The sequence below is a fragment of the Stegostoma tigrinum genome, chromosome 3 (genome assembly GCF_030684315.1).
Source record: "Stegostoma tigrinum isolate sSteTig4 chromosome 3, sSteTig4.hap1, whole genome shotgun sequence".
Taxonomy (NCBI): Eukaryota; Metazoa; Chordata; class Chondrichthyes; order Orectolobiformes; family Stegostomatidae; genus Stegostoma; species Stegostoma tigrinum.
In genome coordinates this window covers 134,113,459-134,133,692 of record NC_081356.1, presented here as the reverse complement: position 1 = coordinate 134,133,692, position 20,234 = coordinate 134,113,459, and the positions used below count along the sequence as shown (strand labels likewise).

The 20,234-nt window shown below is 41.4% G+C and overlaps 1 protein-coding gene across 9 annotated transcripts in view; it reads right to left on the bottom strand.

Annotated features, from left to right (window-relative positions):
• The window catches only part of lifra (LIF receptor subunit alpha a), a 204,500-nt gene that overhangs the window by 92,735 nt on the left and 91,531 nt on the right, over positions 1 to 20,234 (bottom strand). For 3 of the 9 annotated variants that reach the window (XM_059644945.1, XM_059644953.1, XM_059644955.1), the window contains exon 1: positions 15,630 to 15,811. The exons of 3 other annotated variants lie outside the window; for them this stretch is intronic. The gene's annotated coding sequence lies outside the window, so the exon portion shown is untranslated. Of the gene's footprint in view, positions 1 to 14,434; positions 15,311 to 15,341; positions 15,490 to 15,629; positions 15,813 to 20,234 lie in introns of those variants that run through there. 3 more of the 9 variants (XM_059644954.1, XM_059644951.1, XM_059644948.1) reach the window with 3 other exon arrangements.

The following is a 20,234-nucleotide window of genomic DNA, read 5'->3' as shown; positions in this document are numbered from 1 at the left end:
CCTGCTCCTGTACTCAAAGCCTCTCGTAATGAAGGCCAACATGCCACTTGCCTTGTTGGCGAGATTCAACAAGCCTGCACCATCAGCTCTGAAGGGACATACTGGACTCAAAACATGAACTGTTTCTCTCCACAGATGCTGCCAAACTTGCTGGACTTCTTCAGCACTTGGTTTTATTTGGAAAGATCTCATCTCAATCAACATATGAGGATAGATTTTCCAGTGGAGTGCACTAGATAGTGAATGATCAAAAGCCGGAGCTCCGGCTGGATATTTTTCTGTGACCTGCCTGATCAATGCTAAATCCAACTGCAACTACTTGGGAGGCAGGGAGGCTCACCACTGTACACTATCTTGCAAATCTCCATGATAAAGCATTGATATGGAAAAGACCATTTTACCCATTTATTCCCTTCATAATATTCTTACATTTCATATGGAAGATAGGTATATGTGAGTACACCGTAATTCAATATTTGATGCTAGAATTTGATTTGATTTGAATTACAATTAGGTTTAATGTCACATGTACTCAAGGTCAGAAGTCACAAACCTCCAGGCTATTGTCCAACAGGTTTATTTGAAATCACACGCTTTTGGAGTACTGCTCCTGCATCAGGGGAAGTCAGCGCTCTGAAAACTTGTGATTTTAATAAACCTGTTGGACTACAGCGGGGTATTGTGTGACTTCCGATTTTATCCACCTCAGCCCAACACCGGCATCTCCACAACCTATCATGTATAGAGATATGTAAGTACAGTGAAAAGCCTACCAAGTCATCATTTCCAGCACCATCTCAGGTACAAAATCTTAGGTATAAATTTGAAAAAGGAGAAATAATGTTAAAAGAATAGCATTACAGTTCTGCTCAGACCAGACGTGCACGTTTGGCCTCGCCTCAAGGCTGGGAATCCATAATCTGTTCCTGCTGGGCTTCCTCGAGAATTTGACTTATTATTGGCACACGTACCAGGATACAGTGAAAAGTATTGTCTTGTGTACTAACTAGACAAATCATACCTTACATAAATACATCACGGTAATAGACAGAATGCAAAATACAGTGTTACAGCTACAGAGAAAGTGCAGAGAACAATCGACTGTAATCTCAGAGGTCCGTTCATAAGGCTGATAACATTGGGAACGAAGCTGTTCTTGAATCGGTTTGTACATGATTTCAAAATAGTGTATCCTCTCCCTGATGGAAGACAGCAGTTGATAGTATTACTGGGCGGGGCGGGGCCCTTCACTATGTTGGCTGCTTTCCCGAGACAGCGGGAAATAGTAGAAGGGGTTAATGGATAGAAGGTTAGTTTGTGGGATGGACTGGGCTGTGTTCACAGCTTTCTGTAATTTCGTGTGGTCCTGGACAGAGCAGTTGCCGTACCAAGCTACGAATCCAGTCAGGACGCTTTCTCTAGTGCAGCAAAAATAAAAACTGGGAAACAGTCACCGAGGGCATGCGAAATTTTGTTAGCCTTGAGGAAGTAGAGCCAATGGTCAATGTAGATGAACCAGGACAGCTTGTTGATGGTATTTGCTCCTGGGAATTTGAAGCTTTCAGCCACCTCCACTCAGCACCACTGATACAGACAGAGGTGTGTCCTCCACCCAGCTGCCTAAAGTTGACAACCAGTTCATTCGTTTTGCTGACATTGAGGGAGAGGATACGGTCTTTACACCATGCTGCTAAGCTCTCTCTTTCCTACACTCTGTCTCATCGTTGTTCAAAATCCAATCCGCTATGGTGATGTCATCAGCAAACTCATAAATGGAGTCGGAGCTAAATTTGGCCACAGAGTTGAGAGTTTATAATGGGTAAAGGAAGGGCTACATATGCAGCTTTGCAGAACACTAGTGCGGAAGTACCTTAGCCTTACTGATTGCGGTCTGCAGGTCAGCAATTCGAGGATCCAGTTGCAGAAGGGGGAGCAGAGTCCTAGGTCTCAGAGCTTGGAGATGAGTTTTGCTGGAATTACGGCATTGAAGGCAGAACTCAAGTCAGTAACTAGGGGTCGGTCATAGACATCATTGTTACCAGATGTGCTAAGGATGTGCATAGAGCCAGGGCGATGGTTTCTGCCGTGCATCTGTTGTGACGGTAGGTGAATTGTAAGCATGCAGGTACAGCAGGCAGTGAAGAAAGCTAATGGCATGCTGGCCTTCATAACAAGAATTGAGTATAGGAGCAAAGAGGTCCTTCTGCGGCTGTACAGGGCCCTGGTGAGACCACACCTGGAGTACTGTGTGCAGTTTTGGTCTCCAAATTTGAGGAAGGACATTCTGGCTATTGAGGGAGTACAGCATAGGTTCACGAGGTCAATTCCCGGAATGGCGGGACTATCATATGTTGAAAGATTGGAGCGACTGGGCTTGTATACACTTGAGTTCAGAAGGATGAGACGGAATCTGATTGAGATGTATAAGATTATTAAGGGTTTTGACACGCTGGAGGCAGGAAGCATGTTTCCGCTCATGGGTGAGTCCAGAACCAGAGGACACAGTTTAAAAATAAGGGGTAGGCCATTTAGAATAGAGTTGTGGAAAAACTTCTTCACCCAGAGAGTGGTGGATATATGGAATGCTCTGCCCCAGAAGGCAGTGGAGGCCAACTCTCTGGATGCTTTTAAGAAAGAGATAGATAGAGCTCTTAAAGATAGAGGAATCAAGGGTTTTGGGGATAAGGCAGGAACAGGATACTGATTGTGGATGATCATAATGAATGGTGGTGCTGGCTCGAAGGGCCAAATGGCCTACTCCAGCACCTATTGTCTATTGTCAACTTTGCCTTGTAGCTAGTTATGTCAAGAAAGCCTTGCCACAGTCAATGTCTGTTCACGCATTAGTCAGGGACTCTAGTTTAGTCTGGTATTATCTCTTGGTGTCCCCAAAGGCTTTACAAAGGTCGTGCCGAGATTTCCTGTTCTAGGAACACTGTTCTAGGGCTTCAGTAGTGGATCTCCCTGTTCCTTCATGGTTTCCAGTTGGGGGACACTTGGATGAACTTCTATGGCATACAGTTCTCTATACACTTACTGAGGCAGTCTGTGATGGTAGTGGTCTACTCATTTAGGTTGGCCACTGAGTTCTTGAACATGGACCAGTCCATCAACTCCAAGCAGTCACACAGGAGCTCATCCGTTACTTTAGACCAGCACTGTACGGCTGAATCTACTGGGTCCTCACACATTCGTTTGTACTTCTCAGCCAGGAAATAGGGCATAGCCTCATGGTCTGATTTACCAAACTGCAGGCAGGGTATAGAGTGGTAGATGTCTTTGATGATTGTGTAGCAATGGTCCAAGGTGTTTGGGCCTCTGCTAGGTCAGGAGGCGTGTTGGAGGTATTTTGATAACACTTGAGGTTGGCCTGGTTGAAGTCGCCAGCTACGATGAACAAAGCCTTAGGGTATTCCATCTCAAATTAACTTATTTGACAAGATTCCAGATATGTTAAACATTAAAGCAACAACATCTAATTCTGCAGGTGTAATAAATTATGGGCTGTAGGTTTACTTGTTACATTAAAATAATATTTTAATGTGTTTATCTTTTTTAATGAAGTTACACATGCAGGAAAGGTCCCAATGAACTTTACATAATGATGGTTTAAAAAAATCCTCAGTAAGCTGCCACAAAAACATATACAGAGAAATCAAGGGGCAAATTAACTGAATAATGGCCTTCTACAACCTCTTCTGTCAAGCAGAAGATCGGGAAACCTGAGCATATGCACAAGCAGGTTCAGGATCAGCTTCTTTCCATCCGTGATCAGACTGTTGAACAGACTCTAGCCTCAAACAATGTAACCTGTATGCCTTTAAGTCTTTTTGATCTGTACATCCTTTGCTTGATGTTATCTACCTGCACTGCTCGTAAACAAAGCTTTTCACTGTATTTCATTACACGTGGCAATAAAAAAAAATTCAATCACTACTTGCCCGGCTAAGTGCAGCACTAAACAACACTGGAAAAGTCTGATAGCATCTCGGATGAAGAGGTTGATTGTTACCCTCTCCACCACAGGCAGTGGCAGCAGTTTGTATCATCGACAAGACGCATTACAGTCAAATCTCCACTGACAGCATCTTACAAACTCTCAACTTAGACCATCCAGAAGGTGTCTAAATTCATGGGAACATCGCTATCTCCAATTCGGAACAATATCACCATTTATTCAGTGTTATTATGCTCTTATTTGCTGTCGCTACTGAACAAGTCAGTCCCACATAGAAATCTGGTTTGGTCTTTCACTGAAACATAACTGAATAATACTGTTAATTAACAAACAAAAATGTTTATAACACAAAAGGAACAAGGCTAAAATAGAACAAAGCAAGCTATTCACATGGCATAACTAGAAAGGCTTCAATACAGAAACATAAAATCCTCTTCAGACCATAAGATGTAGGATCAGAAGTCAGTTATGTCTGCTCCACCACACAAGGAGATCATGGCTGATCTGGTATTCCTCAACTCCACTTTCCCCTATAAACCTGGATTCCATTACTGATATTAAAAAAAAATCTAACTCAACCTTGAATGTGCTTAATGGCCCAGTCTCTAACAACCCTCTGTGGTAAAAGAATCGCAAGACGCACTACCATCTGAGAGAAGAAATTCCTCATCCGTCTTAAATAACACAGCGAGGAGCTGGAGGAATACAGCAGGCTAGGCAGCATCAGACGAGCAGGAAAGCTGACGTTTCGGACTGGGACCCTTCTTTAAATTTCTGAAGAGACTTGACCCGAAACGTCAGCTTTCCTGCTCCTCTTACGTTGCCTGGCCTGCTGTATTCCTCCAGCTCCACGCTCATCTCAAACTCCAGCATCAGCAATTCTTACTATCTCATCTGTCTTAAATGTGCAACCCTTATTCTGAGATTATGCCCTCTGGTCCTTGATTCTTCCACACAGGGAGACAACCTTCTCTCTTCTACCCTGGCAAGTGCACCAAGAATCTTATATATTTCAAAGAGTATGCACCTCATTCTTTTACATTCCAACTAGTAGAAGCACAATCTACTCAACATCTCCTCATTAATACACAATAAAAACCAAAAGAACGGTGGATGCTATGAATCAGGAGCAAAAGCAGAAGCTGCTAGAAAAGCTCAGCAAGTCTGGCAGCTTCTGTGAAAGAGAAAACCAGAGTTAACATTTCGGGTCCAGTGACCTTCCCCAGAACTCGTCATCTATACCTGGGACTGCCTCATGAACTGTCTCCGGATTATCAGCAATGCCAGTATAATCTTGCCTTAGATAAGGGGCCTAAAACTGTTCATAGCATTCTAGCTGATGTCTGACTATACCTTTTAGTTTCAGCAAAATATCCTTATTTTCATATTCCATACCCTTTGAAATAAAAGCCAAAAATTCATCACCCTTCCATATTACCCAATGAATTTAGATGTTAACTTTTCGCAAAGCATATCCCCTTATCCTGCAGTCTACTTAAATAATATTTGATCAATTGATTTGACTTTTAGCCATGTGTACCTAAGTACAGTGAAAGGTTTTGAGAGCAGTATTGGCAGCTCATAGAAGACAAAAACATACAGATCACAGGGTGAAAGAAAAAAAACTTGGATAGAGCGTGGCACTCAAGTTACCGCACAGGATGTGCGCCCGGCAAGATCAACATTAATAAGATCAGCATTAATTTAAGTTAGATAGGTCCATTCATCCAACGAACAACAGCAGGGAAGCACCTGTTCTTGAAACTGCATGTGTTCAAGCTTCTGTATCATCTCCCTGACAGAACAAGTCGTAGGAGTGATTGGTCTTTGATGATGTCGGCAGCCTTTCTGCGGCAATAAGGGGTGTAAATGGAATCCATGGATGGAAGGTTGGCTTCTGCAGTGGTCTGGGCTACGCACACAACCTTCTGTAGTTTCTTACAGTCCTGGGCAGATCATTTGCCTTACCAGGCTGTTATACATTCGGATTGCATGCTTTCTATGGTGCACCTGTAAAAGTCGGCAGGAAGACCAGGACAGGTTGCCGCTTATCACCACACCTAAGAGCCTGATGTTCTCAACCCTCTCAATCTCCACTCCATTGATGTAGATGGGGGTGTGCCCTCCTCGTTTCTTTCTGAAGGGAATGATAAGTTCTTTAGTTTTGCTGACATTTAGAGAAAAGTTATCATTGCACCATGTCACCCAACCCACTATCTCCTCTATTCTACCTTATAATTCCCCACACTATATTCCATCCACCAAGATTTTGCCCACTTGCATGTACTGTTTATATCCCTCTGCAGACTGTGTCACCTGCAATCCTGGCTATTGTATATTTGTTTTCCTCATCCATAACAATGTGGTCCCAGCACTGATGTTTGTGGCACTCCACTAGTTAACAGGCTGCCATTCTAAAAATGCATTCCTTATCCCAACTTCTATTAGCCAATTCCTCAACAACTCCCAACATCACCTCCCAGTACGCAATTACCAGAAAGTGTGCTCCCTTCTGCATTCTGACTCAACTGTTTTTTTTCCCATTCCCAGTTTTGACAGCTTGATAACCTTTACCTTGATAATTTACACATTTAAAACTTTCTTAGCTTCACATAATCTTACAGTCTTTTTAACTAAACACTTCTAGTTTAGAATTTTCAAACTGAAATCCTTATATTGAGGTAATCTATTTCTGAACTTTTCTAAACTAATACCTTTTCCAGGAGAAACCGCGCCTGAATCTGACCACAGCCAGGTCTTCTACAAACTCAACTCAGAAGCTTAGATTGTATGTTTTCCTCCAAAGCAAAAATCAATTCCTGACTCATGAATCAAAAGCAAGCTAATGCATTTCAATGTGTCACAAATCACATTAAGGCACAGAATACAGACATCTGGCTCATCGTGCCTGCACCACTCATTTAAAGATGCATTACCAAATGCTTATCTCCTGCTTCCCCGCAACACCCCCCTCCACAGCTCCTTGTATATTAATTTTATCCAAATAATCATCCAAAGACCTTTTGAATGCTCAGTTGAACCTGCCTCCACCACACTTCCAGGCAGCACATTCCATAATCACATTTTTGCCAAGTAAAAAGGTTTTTCTTCATTTCACCCTTGCTTCTTTTGCAGATCACTTTAAAATTTATGCCATCATCTTCTTGTTCCATTTGCAAGTGGGAACAAATTCTCTTTATCAACTCTATCCAGCCCACACTTGATTTTGAACACTTATTTCAGATCTCCTCTTAAGCTTTCTTCCTTACCAGGAAAATAGTCCCAACTTCTTCAGTCTGTCCATGTAAGTGAAGCTTCTCATCCCTGGAACCATTTTTATAAACCAGTTCTGCACTCATTCCAAAGTATTTACATCTTTCCCATGATGTACTACCTGGAACTTTACATTACTCCAGCTGAGGTCTAACAAGTATCTTAAACAAGTTGAACATCATTCTTGCTCTTGTACACTATGCCCTTACAAATAAAAAATGTAGGTACTGTATATTTTGCTTACTGTTCTCTCCACCTGTCCTGTCATTTTCGATGATCTGAGAGCATATGCACCTAATTCCCTTGGTTCTTTCACACCCCTTTAAAATTGTCCCACTTATTTTATATTATATTGATTTTCCATGTTCTTCCTCCAAAATGCATCATCCCGAGCTTATCTGCATGGAACCCATGTGCCAACTCAACAAATTAGTCTACATCCATCTGAAAATCCATACTAACGCCCTTACAGTTTACGATTCTTCCATATTTTGTGTCATGTTTGCTCTGTCCAACTCACAATAAAACCTGGGATGGGGATGGGGTTAGAAAACCAAATTCACATTATTACTCCAGTTGGACCCTCAACACCTGTTGAAACACAGTGGCTTAAAATCATTGCTCCAGACTGTCTAGTTAAGTATTAAACCTCCTGATATAAATGGACCAAAACCCACATGTCACAAGTTCAAAATCCAATCTCCAAAATAACTGGCAAAAAATCACAGACTTTACATCACACTGCAACTAAAGTAAAATCCCAGATACCCCTTCCACAACAGCAATATACCTCGGACTTCATCTGGTCAGGAAGGTGGCACAGCACTAAACTTCAAGGCAATTAAGAATGGCAAACAACTACTCGTCTTGCCAGCAATCATGTACAAATAAAGCAAATTACCCACTCCTGTAGGAATTTTGAACTAGATCTTTAAGATTTCAAAAAAAATTCACAGATTACTGCACTGTTTTTAAATTCACACTAAACCACACCGGGGAAACATATATCTAGGAAATGTTCCTATTTTATTATTTGCACTAAATGAAACATAAAAGAACATCGAAGATAATGGATTACACCTGCTCCTTTGATCCCTGAAGTCTGCTCTGCCATTCAATATGATCATGGCTCACCAATAAGCTCAATATCCTAATCCCACCCTCCCCTTATATACCTGATCCCTTTAGCCACAAAAGCTATACCTGCCTCCTCCTTGAAAACAAAATATTTTGGTTTTGTGGTAGTGTTTCACAGACTCACTACTTGAAGTGAAGAAATTTCTCATCTCAATCCATGGTTTACCAAGCATGGGGGGGATTTTGTATGCAACAACAATTTTGTCATGCATTTGAAGTGTACAACTTTCACAAAATGGTTGATCTTGTGGCAACAAGGGTATATATTTGAATAGCAGGACACAATAACAAGGGTTACCTCCCACTAGTAAACAGCAATTTTGAACAGCATTACGGAAACAACTGATGGTTGTCAGGTGCATAAATACATCATTCCAAAAGAAAATATAAAACAACGTTAAGGAGCAAAGTATAGCCATCCAAACGGACAACAGGGAACGAACAAGTGATTAAAAACTCTCCCACCAGGGAATGTCATAGATATTTTCTAGTCAACCTGTTCACAGATGTTAATACTCCCCTCTGGAGTAATTCCATGTCTTGCAAACTCAAGAATTGGATCTGGAACATTTTACTCTGTACAGGACTGTCAGGTGACTCACTGAAACATAGGTATTTGAATATAGTGCATCATAATCCGCAGGTACTAGCAATTACTGTCTTAACAAGACTTAAATATACAGCTCTCTATCATTTTCGAATGATAGCCAAAAGAAATAATCTGACAATCAGACGCCTTTGCTGAGCCTCCTGACAAGTCACATCCAATTTCCTCAAGTACAGGAAACTAACTTCCATAAACTCCACTCAGTGCAAATGACATTACTTCCCAATTAAATGAGAATGCTTTTCTGCTTTTATTGCCTGAGAAAGAGTTTTTACTGTGCAACAAAAAATTTGAAGCAGAGTGACCAGCTACATTTCCGTAGCCATGGGAAATGTCACCTTATCTATCACACCACATTGAATTAATCCTCTCACTGTATTATCTCAACAAAAAACTCTTGCTTTCATGCAATGTGTGTGCAATTAATTATGACTCCAGATAGAGCAGTAAATTGACACACGCAATCTAGGGGGTTAGATGATCCTGAAAATAAGCTCTCACCGTGCCAAATTTACTTGAAGTTGTTAAGAAATGTCACTTCCCAATTTATTTCGTTTTATTGTTTGAAAGCAATCTGCCCAGCACCATGCGGGTTACTTAGTGTCCGCATGTACAGTTAAAGGGAATATTGCTGTTGACTCATGATGGACTGCAGCTGCAGATGCAGTAATCCTCTGGGCTGTCACTACTGGAGTGCGAGTCAAGTGTGTCCCATGACAGCATGTCAAAGTGGGCTATCTTATTATAGGGGTATCAGTATAGTGTGAACTAAACAAGTGTATATTTGGAGTTAAAACAGAAACAAGATAAATGGTGAAGGTGTGGTGCATGGATGCCAATGAAGTGGGCTTTCTACTCATTCATCTATGAGCTATCTGGCAAGATAACTCCCCGCTACGCCTGAATTCTAAGCAACTACATTTTGTCTTTAACCACTCTGCAACACCAAGTTTTTTGAATGCTATAATAACTTATTTGATCAATACTACCTATCCATCTCCTATTCATCTTGATGATCTTCCCTGAATACCTTGAAGTTTTCAAAATCAGATTTCTAATGCTGCCTTGCTGAAGTCAGTCACAATTCTTGCCACATATTGTAGTCACATGGCTACTTGTGCCTGTGCCTCGCTGGTTTGATTTATGATTTACAGGAGCACTCACTCAATCTTCGTCTGCCTCATATTTACCACGATAACAAAGTGTGGAGCTGGATGAACACAGCAGGCCAAGTAGCATCTCAGGAACACAAAAGCTGACATTTCGGGCCTAGAACCTTCACCCTCTCTGATGAAGGGTCTAGGCCCAAAACGTCAGCTTTTGTGCTCCTGAGATGCTGCTTGGCCTGCTGTGTTCATCCAGCTCCACACTTTGTTATCTTGGATTCTCCAGCATCTGCAGTTCCCATTATCACTCATATTTACCACTGACTGGTTCCAATTTCTCAACTACTTTTCAGTAAAAATTTCCACCCAAACTAATTTCAACCGTTCACCACAGCAACAGTAAGATGGGACATAATAGCAGGAGTACATTTTTCAACCCTTTAAGCCTACTCTTCCACTCAACAAGGTCGTGCAGATCAGGGTGTGGTCTCAACTGCCCTTGCCAGTTTGGTCTTCCTTACTTTTGATTCCATTGTCAATCAAAAATCTGCCCAAATGTGCTTTGAATAAATTCAATGACTCAGCCTCTATTTTCTCAGGAAGAGAATTCCATGTTAGCAAGCCTAAAAAATTTACTGCCTCCTCTTCCACCATAAATTAAAATGCACAGAAACAATTTTTTATGGCACAAGAGGTAGGCATTCAGCCCATCATACCACACCAGATCTATTCCCTAGTGCCAAGTGCCTGCTTCTCCCCATACCCCTGCATGCCACTTCTATTCAAATAATCATCCAATGCCCCTGAATTTCTCAATTAAACCTGCTTCCATCACATTTCCATGCAATGCATTCCATACCCTAACAACTTGGTGTGAAAAAACTTTTTACTCCCATCACCCTTGCTTCATTTGCACATCATTCTAAACCTCAAGTCTTAAATTGCTCCCCCTCAGTTCTAATCTCTTCACTCAGAAGACACAACATCAAGTCCCCACAGGATCTTATACTTTTAACTTTATGCATTGATACTGATCCCAGCTCCGTTGAGATGAAACCTTCAACAGTCTCTCCTGATCCCAAAGCAGAAGGAATCAGAGTTCTTCCCTCCTACCATTTCTCCTGCCATATGTTTTATCCTAATCATTATTATACTGACACATGTGGCATCGGGAATAATCAGAAGTTACTATCTTTGAGTTGCAATTTTTAAATTTCCTCAAATTCATGAAACTCTTTCCCACAACAGCTGATCCTCGTAAGCACTCAGACGTCAGTTAACTCTGTTGGCTAGACAGCTAGCTTACAATGTAAAGTGACACAAACAGTGTGGGCTACATTCCCATAGTGGCTGAGGTTCCCATTCGCAAACCAGCTGATGTTATCATGAAGAACCCTCCTCCTCAATACTGCCCCTTCCTGAGGCTTGGTGGCCCTCCGGTTAAACCACCAGATATCCCTCCCTAATGAGAGAGCAACCTATAGTCCTCTCGGACTATGGTGATTTCACCCTAAGCCAAGGTTACTGGGTGCCCTATGGACCTTGACTTCCGGTTGTTCTCCTGCTCCATTTCAAACTACGAGACTGTAAGTAACAGGAACACGAGTGAGCAAGTCGGCTCTTTGAGCTCACTCCGCCATTCAATAGAATCATGGCTGATCCCACATTATTCACAATTACTTTCATGCATTTGCGCCATAACCCTAGATTCCACTTCTGATCAAGGATTTATTTCAACCTTAATTTGCATTAGGACTCTAAATCACAGGTCTGTGAAAAGACCCAACCCTCGGAGAAGTAATTCTTCCTTATCTCATTCCTAATTGATGCCCCTTTATTCTGAGACATTGCCTCTGGTTCTAGACTCTTCCACGAGGGGAAACATCCTTTCAGCATTTACCCTGTCAAACCCCTTAAGAATCCTAGATGTTTTCAAAGACCTCTCACTCTTCTAAACTCCAGTGAATACAATCCCAACCTGTTTAGCATAAGACAATCCCCCCATACTAGGGATCATCCAAGTAACCTTCTCTGAGCTACCACAAATGAAATGATATTTCCTTAAATAAGGAGACCAAAATTACTCAGTCATCCAGCCTGGTCTCACCAGCTTCTTGAACACTTGCAGTTAGACTTCTCTACTCTTATACTCCAACTTCTTTGAAATAAGGACCAACATTCCATCAGCATTCCTGATTACTTGCTGCACCTGTGTACTAGTTTTCTGTTTCAAGCAAAAGTGCCCCCCAAGCCCTGATGTTGCAACTTTCTGCAGTTTTTCCTCTATTTATTTTGTTTTGTTCTCCTTTTCAAATAAACAACTTGATATTTTTCATATTATACTCCATTTGCCAACATTTTGCCCACCCACTTAACCCATCAATATCTCAAAGCTGCTTGTGTCTCTCTTGTAACTTGCCTTCCACCTATTTATTTGTCTTTAAATTTGGCTACAGTACTTTTGCCTCCTTCCTCCAAGTCATTAGTAGAAATTGCAAACAGTTCAGATCCCTGCACTGTTTCTGCGGAAGCCCACTGGTCACAGTTGGCCAAGCCAAAATAGAACACCTCTGAACCCTATGTCTAGCCACTGTTTCCTGTCCAATAGCCAATTCTCTATCCTTGTCACCCTACAACCTCTAACTCCATGGGCTCTGACTTTATTACTTCATCTTTTGTGAAGTACCTTATCAAACATCAAGCCTTCTGGATGTCCCTTGCCAAGGCACCAGAAATGAAACAAAATATCAGACTCACATTGGCAGTTGCGCAGAACTGACTGTCAAGACCCTTTCAGTGCCTTGCGTTTCACTGTTTCCCAGTGCAGTTCCTTTCCCCATCACGGCTGAAATCTATACCAAAGTTGACATTATTCCTATTGGCACTGCGTGCCAAAAGTTGGTTTGAAAAAGTGTTACACTAGGCGAATTCTACAATTCCCGCCTCTTCATATCCTGGTGGATGAGGAATTTACTTTCGTCCTGTCTCTGCCCAAATCTACACAGTGAGAAATTCTCAGTCACAGCTCAGCAGTGCCTGGGGAGCTCAGAAACATTAAGGTTTAACTTGAGCAACGATAGTATTGCTGACCAATAGAAATCAGTGATCACGTGGCTACAAGAGCACTGTTTCAGCCACATGCATTAATTTTGGTCAAATATTTTACCAATCCTTCATACAAGCAAATATCAGTTTATTACACAATTGTTACAATACAGTAGATGGCTATTTAGCCAACCATGCTTGCACCAGTTCTATTGCTATTCAAATAACCACCTAATCCTCTCTAGAATGCCTTAATTGAACCTGCTTCCACACATTTCCAGCCACTGCATTCCATACCATAACTAGAGTGAAAATTTTTTTTCCTCACATCACCTTTGCTTTGATTGCACATCACATAAAATCCATGCCCTCTCATTCTTCTTTATTTAACAAATGGCAGCAGTTTCTCCATATCAACTCTACCCAGCCCACTCATGATTTTGGAAGTCTCTATTAAATTTCTTCATAGCCTTACTCGATCCAAAAACAATTCCAACTTCTTCAATCTCTCCTCATGACTGAAGTATACATTTAAATACATACTACCATGCAAAGTAGATGAAACAAATTTGTTTTTGAAAAATGCATTACACAAGAATTTTCATTCCACTGATTTAACACGTGCAAAGGTTACACTCCATATGGCATATGTAATGTTAACATGCACAGCAAGACCACATAGCCAACCACAATTTCAATGGCTCAAATGCAATGAGTGATGGGGCAGGTTACGAATTAGCCACATGGCTGACAGATTTGACAGCACTTAACTGGATGCAGCCCTTCATTAGCTTTTCATGTAAATTGATTAATTGAAAACGTTGGGGATTTAGGGTGATTCGGTGGTAGAGAAAAATAGCCACTTTGAAACAAACTAAGTACTGCCAGATATAAAATGAAAAACAAAGAAAAAAACTGGTTATACATGCATGCATGGTTATCCAGGACATTAAGCCTCCGAGAGATCCCATGTGGCATATAAATTGCAGGCAAGTGATCTCATCCATCCTATCTCTACCCTTGAATAACTCCACTTTGTACAACAGCTCGGTTGGGAGAATGTTAGACTGAAGATCTAAAAGTCTCTGGTTCAATCTCAGATTTCAGTAGCGAACAGATTCAGTTGCTAAGGTCTTGCGGCACAGTGGCAGCGGCCCTAACTCTTCGCCAGAAGACCTCGGTTCAAGTCCGATCTCTCCAGTAATCGGTCATAACTCTGAACAGTTTGAATTAAAAAACCCAGAAAATATAACCCCACTGCTAAACCATTACAGATATTTTTATGTTCATCACTTCAGTTTTACTTACTTCTATTTTATGTCAGTTTTTTCTTTAGCATAACTTGCGGCTCTTTAAAGTTGGTATCACCCAACGTTATCGCGTCAATTTAATTATAGTAGCAAAGGATATAAAGGACATTCGATCCATGCTAGAGCGATTCAGGTTAGTCCCAGAATACCTTCGTCTTTCTCAGACCCCGGCAACGTTTTCTCTTTTAAAGAATTTATCCAGTTTCCTTTTGAGTGTTTCGATCATCAGGACATTCCTAATCACCTGGTGCATTCAATTTTCACCTAATGCCGCTGGTTCTTTTCCCGGTGGAACTAATCAACGTCTTTTCCGTCGCCTCTTGACGAAATGTCCGTGCATTTCTTCGCTCCTTTGCGCAAAACTCCGGTTTCCACTGATAACCATTCCCACCCCTCTCCAACTCCTGAAGTTATGCATTTCTGCAGGTAACCGTATTTACATAAAACATAACAGCACAGTACAGGCCCTTCGGCCCTCGATGTTGTGCCGACCTGTCTTACCGAGGTTAACTCTGCTTTCTATTCAGAAATACTGCCAGGCCTGATTTCTCCAGCAATCTCCCCAACCCCAACAAAAAAAACATATCGAGAGCGAAACTTGACTAATTACGTGCGAATGTCTGGCTTTCCAAGGTTAGAAAAGTTTCGAGACATTGCGAACAGTCCTTGACGTAACGATCACCTGTTTAACTTCACCCACTAAAATAAACGTCGTCACGAAACTGCACTATAAAGCTGACCCCCCCAGTCACATTAGGAATAGGAATTGTTATTAGAACAACTACATTGTAACATGCGTGTTTATTTTGCTTAACTTTAACGTGAACGTTGCTATGATCACACTGCGACAGCACATTCGGTGCCATGGCCAAGAGCCTCGGAAAAACAACTCCCAGGGAACCTACGTAAAAGTCCGACTTCTGTCACGGAATTCAAGGAGCGAATACAATGCCTCAACAGCCCGTGTGTGAGGACGTTATGTTTGGAGAACAAATCCTGTGCGAATTGTGCGGAAGAGAGAAAGCAAGGACGGTGGGGAGTGAACTGACGGACTAGCCGGTAAATGCGAAACTTGTGGTTGGTGGGGCGGCCCTGAATGCAGGATAGAGACGGCAAAACCCCTCCAGAAGCCAGTCCCCTTCCTTTGTAGGATACAGGCGCATGACCAAAGTTAGATTCTCAGAAGTACAAACCTTCACCCGCTCTGATCCCACGCATTTGTTCCTCACAATGCGAAGTTCCAGGGTTTTAAAACCAAATGCTTCGCTCGGTCATTGCCGATGTGAAAAGGAATCTGGTGGTTCCCCGTTGTGAGAAGTTATGTTCAAACGGAACACAGCGAAGTCATCGGCTGGATCTTTAAACTGCCCTCCCCCACTGGCGCCCCGCCTTGGTAAACACAATCAGATGGGAATCAAGAAGCTTCACCATTTATCCCATTCCGTTGAACCCAACCAGAAAATTTACAATAAAACACGTGCCTGTTGATTTTTAATAAACCGACGCTCAATTTCGTTCTTCCAAGTTTCCGAAAAATTAAAGGAACAGCATGTACGGGGACATCGAGGAGCAAGGGATTACATTTTAAATCCACAGTTACAATCGTGGGCGTAAATGAAGACACATTTTTAAACCGCCACATCTATATTTAAGTTGATTCCCTACTCGACGATGTTTTTGTGTTGCAATAAATATACTGCTCATCATGAAGATGTTTGCAGCTATGTAGTACTAATCCAGTTCCGTTCCTAAGAAGCCCTGATGTGGAGGTGCTGGTGGACAATCACACGACATCAGGTTACAGTCCAGCAGGTTGATTTAAAAGCGCATGCTTTCAAATCTCAGCCCCTTTCTTAGCTGGGATAGAAAGTTAACTCTGTTTCTTTCAACAGACACTGCCAGAGTTTCTCTTTAGTAATTTCTCTCATTGGTTTCAGAATTACATGTTGACCCCAATGTTCAGGATAATAATTTCTGCAGGAAATGATGTGTTTCCTCTGCAGTTTCGGGGGAAAGGGTGACCATTATACAGTCATGGAGAAATAGTGACTGGATCACATTCTCCAATCATTATTCATGAAATGGAGACAACAGTGTTGGATTGGGGTGGTGGACAAGGTCAGAAATCATATGGCAGAATTTACAAAACTCAACACTGACTCCAAACCCAAACAAAAAGATTCTAAACAAAACCTCACACCTGACATGCACTGTCTGAACTAAAATGTCACCTCTTCCTTACAATGATAAAACTTTTCATTCTCTTAGGGCAGTGATTTCAAAGGAATTCAGGGATTTACATATATATGTTATTTAATTAAAACCTTCTAACTGATTAAAAGTTTAACAGTATCTTAAGTTTGTTTAGTGCATCCTCAGTGATGTGACCCTTCGATCTTTAACTTTTAAATTCTGTGTCTGACACTACCCCTCTCACTAACAGCTGAAAAAGGAGTGAGGCTCCAAAAGCTTGTGTTTTCAAATAAACCTGGACTATAGCTTGGTGTCATGTGATTTCTGACCAAACATTATTCATTTCCAACTACTGACAAGTGTTCATTCACTATCGCACCCAGAATCAGAATTTACTAGCAAAAAGTAGATTTACTAGATTCTATGCCTTTCAACACTATTTTGCTATCAATTTCGTTTCAGTACTTACTAAAAAGACAAACTCTGCCACCCCCCTGCCAAAATCAGCCAGTTCCTTTAATAGTGTATCCTTGGATTTTAGTTCCCTCCCCGATCCCCTTGCAGCCACGTCTCTGTGATACCCACAACATCGCACCTGTCAATTTCAGTCTGAACTACAAGCTCATTTACCTTATTTCATACATTGCGTGGATTTAAGTACAACATCTTTAGTCCTGTGTTGACTGCCACCCGTCTCATAGTCATCCCCTTGTCTGCTGTGCCGAAGTTAGATTCCTCAGCCTTCCCATAACTTTTGTCCTTTTACTTGTTCTGAAAGCTTTGATAACCTCTGCTGAGCCTCTAACTCTTTCCATAATGTTCTATGCAACTGAACCCATCCACTCACAACGTTTTAGTTTAAAACCATAAACTGAAGTGTATCTATGCTTTTGTACATTGAAATCAATACTTGTATCATCATATCCTAATCACCTACCTTTCAGGTCAGGTACTTAGTGTCTTGGACACTATTTGCAACTGTACAAAAGCGATAAACCCCAATTTGCAAAATAGGTTATTTCATTACCTCCCCCTTCATAAACTGCTATATCCTACAGGATTACAATCAGGCCTGTAATCTGTCTGCATTGTCATTTTAACAGATTAATGACACAAGTAACTGTCAGCATTTTCACAGGTAGCATTAAACCAAAACAGTCAATAAGATTCAACATAATAAAATGTGAGGCTGGACGAACACAGCAGGCCAAGCAGCATCTCAGGAGCACAAAAGCTGACGTTTCGGGCCTAGACCCTTCATCAGAGAGGGGGATGGGGGGAGGGAACTGGAATAAATAAATTCCCTATTTATTCCAGTTCCCTCCCCCCATACCCCTCTCTGATGAAGGGTCTAGGCCCGAAACGTCAGCTTTTGTGCTCCTGAGATGCTGCTTGGCCTGCTGTGTTCGTCCAGCCTCACATTTTATTATCTTGGAATCTCCAGCATCTGCAGTTCCCATTATCTCTAATAAGATTCAACAATCTATTTAAACATGGGGTGCAGTGGACGTATGGCAGGAGCCCAAATCAACATTCATCTGACAGATATTCAATTTCACTACTGCGGTTTAACAAGTGCACCTCAAGTTACCTAAAGCTTGCTTGCAGGGTTCAAAGTTTCTTACTGGAGACAGGACACCGAATGGCCACTAACAAAATATCTTTACACCAGTAAAGATCAGCAGTGTTCTCAAACTGCACATGCCATTGCTTTAAAGATGCATCGATCAACATACCCCTCGGAATAAACAGAAGGTTCAGCCGCAAGCCAAGTTAACCTTTATGACAAAACTTCATGCAGGCTCAGGTGAACACCTTTCCTGGACCCGTTAAGTTCAAGTGCACAAGAACTCCCATTCACATTCTGACATTAGACGTGTTACTTGAGCATCAAAAGTAAATAGCCACCAAAATCAGCAGAAAAACAGGAAAGAAACATTAAGATAAACAGGTAAACATAATTAAGCTGAAACCATACATGATATTAGTAGCAACTAGACTCATGGATCAAAATCAAATTTTGCCAATTTATACTCGATGTTTTTTAAAATAAACACCACTATATAACCCAGGATGACTCTAATCTAACCATATTTATAACAGACCTCAAACAAAGCTATTAAAATATAGAAGATGATGAACCAATCATGAACCAATTCAAATCTGACAGCGCATCAAAAGAAAGAATTACGTGTAAAACCAAACGAACAATGCTACAAATCACTACAATATATTATTGCACAGAGTGAGAAGTCCCACAGTTAACTCAGCAGGCTATGTAGCAAAATAAATTGCTTTGAGACATTTCAGGGCAAGAGAGGGCAACATTTATCACACAGCCAAACTGCCCTTGAGGGGCGCTACGGAGCAGACCAAACCCCCTCAAAATACATTTAAGAAGACACCCTAGACCCTAACTATTACTTGTTTTACAGTGAGGTGTAAGCCACTGGATTCCAGATGCAATTCAATTGGTCACACTACTCACAGAACATATAACAATACAGCACCGGAACGGGCCCTTCAGCCCACAATGTTGGCCTGAATGTAATGCAGAATGAAACAAATGCCTTCTGCCTGTGATTGGTCCATATCCCTCCATTCAATGCCTATTCATGTGCTTATCTAAAAGATCCTTAAATGTCCTTATGGTATCTGCCTCCACCACCAACACTAACAACATGTCCCATACTCCCAAATAAAAAATTTGCCCCTCACATCATCTTTGAACTCTCCCCCTCTCATCCTAAATGCACACCCCCTAGGTTTAGACATTTCACCTTAGCAAAGACTCTGGACGTCAACCCGATCTACGCATCTCAATTTTATAGACTTCAATCAAGTCTCCCCTCAGCCTCCGTCACTCCAGAGAAAACAACACAAGTTTTTCTAACTTCTCCTTATAGTTCATATACCATTTAATCCAGGCAGCGTCTTGGTAACCCCTCTTCTGCACCCTCTCCAAAGCACCCACATCCTTCCTGTATTCCCAGACCAATAAAGGCAAGCAGGCCATATGACTTCTTTACCACCCTATCTATTTGTGTGGCTACTTTCAGAGGGCAATAGATTTGAACCCCAAGATCCTTCTGTACATCAATGCTGTTCAGAGTCCTGCCATTAAATTGTATACTTTTCCTTAACATTTGACCTGCCAAAGTGCTGCACCTTACACTTATCCAGATTAAACTACATCTGCCATTTCTTCGTCCTTATCTGCAACTGATCAAAATTGCACTGTATCCTTTGGCAATCTTCTACACAATCCACAACTCCACCGATCTTTGTACTGTCTGCAAACTTACTAAGTTACCCATCTACATTTTCATCTACGTCATTTATATATATCACAAACAGCAGAGGTCCCAGTATGGATCCCTAAGGATCACCATTAGTCACAGACTTGCAGTCTGGAAAACACCCTTCCTCCACTAAGCAAAATACACTTTACTGTTACCCTAGAGTTAAATTATGGTCAAATTAAAATAAAAGAATTGGCTTAACTCTAACTCTACCAAAATGTTTAACAAAATAATAGATGTGTTCATTGCTACTAATTAGCCGTTCTAATATAGTAGCATCCCATGAACTCAGGCTTTGCAAAA